The sequence below is a fragment of the Buceros rhinoceros genome, unplaced genomic scaffold (genome assembly GCF_000710305.1).
Source record: "Buceros rhinoceros silvestris isolate BGI_N320 unplaced genomic scaffold, ASM71030v1 scaffold60, whole genome shotgun sequence".
NCBI lineage: Eukaryota > Metazoa > Chordata > Aves > Bucerotiformes > Bucerotidae > Buceros > Buceros rhinoceros.
The window spans coordinates 104,283-107,813 of record NW_010391092.1 but is presented as its reverse complement, the minus strand read 5'-3'; positions in this window follow the sequence as shown (position 1 = coordinate 107,813).

Genomic DNA, 3,531 nt, shown 5'->3' with positions numbered 1-3,531 from the left:
GTGTGTTTGAGGGGCACAGTGACTATCTGGGTCTCCTGTGCTTCCTCTGGGATGCACGGTTGCACAGCCCTTTCATCAAGGTCTCTACAAAGCCATTATGCCATAGACAATTCTCTGCTAACTTTACTTGCTTACTTGAGTGTAAGCGAAATCATCCTTCTTTCTTACACTACTACAGATGACCCTTGTGTCATCAAAAGCACGGGTTTGCTTTCTGTTAATTATTCACCAGGGAGTTTTCCACCGAAACAACAGTAGATCCTATACACAATGTGATGGGGAAACCACAGCATATATCTGAGTGCGTTGCATGCTGACAAGGAATAGTTTAGACTTTAAGACATCTTGGACTGCTGCTAGAGATAAGAAAGAATTCTTCCTAACAATTGAAACTATACAATATATGTAAATCATGAAGAATTCTGCTTAACAGGACACAATACATAGGATTTGATGGCTAGGGGACAGCTAATAGGCTAAAAAGACTGTACTATTCCCATATCAGTGATATGACTACACCTTTTGTACATGAGCAGGAACAGGGATTTGTGAAAATGCCTGGCAAGCTGTTTACGATGAAGAGCGAGCTTTTGGTCAGCTGATGGACAGCTATCCATGGCAATACATTTGGACCTTTCTGGAAGGTCGAGACCTAACTCAAGGCCCTGAACTGACCTCCCTACACACTCTCTGGCTGAACTGAAATGCTGATCACTCAGCTTTCTCTATGCTTCCTAAACTCCTCTGGGCCCTTTCATAGCCCTCACTTCAGGTAGCACAGATCCAGATTGTATAGATTAGTTGCCCTTCTTGCTTTCTCTGCTGGTACCTGATAAACATTGCTGTAAATCCTGAGAAGGAAGGCTAATTTTGAAGATGTTTAGACTGAAACTATTCTGCGGAGACAGGACATCATATTATAGGCCTCTCAGTCTAGATCATCTCAATACCACTGTATTCAGTCACAAAACCAAATCACTTTTCACATGGGGAATAGTCTCGGTGGTCACCAGCTTGTGACTAACAGGAAAAGCAGCCAAGGCCTGTAACAGTAAAGATGCCAATAGTGTTTCTATAGCAATCTTCACAATTCTTATCCCTTTTACAGCTGAGAAGGTGGGATGGTATATACAAGGCTGGAAACTAAATCTGTGCTCACTTTGTGACTGTCATGCATTTTCCCAGCTAAGCGCAGTGCTCTCCCCCTTCCAAACCAGATGATGAGCACCAGGGAGAGGCCAAGATAACAACATAAACAGGATGCTTTCCATTAAGCAGAAAGAGAGCTTATTTCGAAATACTCATTTCAGTTATTTGCCAAGGGCAGGTAAGCCTCTTCTCGTTGTTTGTTTAAGTAATCAATGCTAAGCTGAGCTTGCTATTCTTTCATTTTTAACTCAAGTCGGTCGGTGTTTCTCTTCATATTCTCATGTTACCCATTGTCTAGCAGAGTACAGTAAATTAGAGAATTTTGTTATAAAAATATTCCTTTGTTATGAGTTCTGGTACAATAGACCCCTATTACTGCTATTTTCCACTTACTGTATCTTTCATCCAATGCATCTCCAAGAAAATGAAGCCTTACAAAAGGCTTATGAAGTAAATGCAGCGTCTTACTACTTCTGCACAAATGCACAAAGAACTAATGAGCACTGAAATTCAGTAGCTGAAACTGTTCTCTAGCAACGCTCTTCAGCAATATAAGATGGAGCGATAAATTCTAAGGGCCTGCTGCTGAGCTGGGGAATGCTGGCAGAGCTGTCTTGAAGTCAGACTTACAGAGATCAGCACACTGCCTTGAAGCTGCACTATTCCAAAACTGTAATTACAGCTTAACACATCTTTCCTAACAAAGAAAACTCTGATTCCCTAACATAAAAATTCAATACAGAATTGTTGCAGTTCCAAAGAGCTTTTCTTGATTCACTGCCTGGTTCCCTCCTACTGGCCCAACGGGCTCTCAAGAGACTTCACAAGGACTCCAATAGCCTTCCACAAGACTCCCTCAAGCTCAAACTGCCCCAGGAATTTAACAGGAGCACTAGAAGCTTTACACACAACACCAACATCTTGGTGGGACATGCTGCAGCAAGGAGAAGGGAAGTGCTGACAACTGTGGCTTAAATCTGGTTTATCAGAGCTTCCATTACTCCTGACATGGAAACGGAGAAAAGACAGTGACTCCTCAAAGCATCTGTGTTTCTAGCTCAGGAGATCATACCGTTGCACGTGGCATGGTGCCAGGACAGTCTATGTGTTCTGTCATTGTCTTGGAACAGTGCACTTTGAAAATGCAGTTTCAGATTATGAAAGCTTCGGGGATCTCCAACATCAGAGAAGCAGGTATCATAGCATTGCTCTGAAACAAGAGCATGCTGGATACACAGACTTTGTTAGGGCCCTTTGTAGCATCATAATGGTTCACCACATCCACTCTCTATATTAAGGGATAACAACTATTCTTAAATTCTTAGCAGTAGCCTGGAAAATCTCTGAAGTTCCGAGGCAGCTGGGATTTGTTTCAAATAAAATAAAATATCTCAACTTCTTTTTCTTCAAAATGGAAAAAACTTTTTCAGTTCTAAAGAAAGTTCTAGATTTTTTTCTGTTTTCCAGTGGAAACAAAACCCCTTTTCCCCTGCATTTCATAATTTCTCAAGGGTCACTATCTTGAGTTTTCACTACCTCTAGCTATAAAATCTGAACACTTCAATGGAATTTCCTACCTGAGTGTGTCTTGTTGCATAATGAACATCTATTAAGACTTTATGACAACTCCAGCAATTAGGTATTGATAAATCTTAACTATAATCATGTATTGAGTAAAATGACACAGAAGTTGAGTTGCACACCTGTTGTTAAACGACTAGTAAGTGTTAGACCTAAAAATAGAATTCATCATTCCAAATCATTCCTGAGTCCTAGAAAACGCTCCACTCTGCCAGGCTCTTGTCTTTATTTCTTTATATAACAATCCATCCAATTTAAGATATCTTAAGCACGGCATGAGAATTTCAAGTAGTATAAATCATCAGCTGCTTACATACTATTTAGTGGATTCTCTGAGTATATGTCAAGTTTCAGTCATCTCCAGAGAAGATCTGATGAGGAGAGACCTCTAATCTGTCTGTGGTGCAAGGACTTTCTTATTGCAGTCTGTCCATACAACAGTTTTATGTATTTTTTTATTCAATTTTGTATGTACATCCACATCAAAGGACAAAAATATTTTCTAAACTGAAAAGAAAAAAATCAGATGAGGAACAAACATAGGTATAACATTAGGAAGAAAGAAGAAAATCTGAGTGTATGAGACTGACATTGGAGTTGATCCTGCATTGTTGTGTGCTTTGGCTCATTACACTCCTTGAAAAAAAGAGTGAATGCTGCAGGTAGAATTGGAGTTCCATTAAATCAGCCATAAACCTGTCCTGATTCAGTCTAACAGTCTAATACTCAATTTGAACTAGAACTGACTTGGGGGGGGGTTGGAGTGGGGGGAAGGAGGGAGGTGTGGCTGGGGCAGGGATC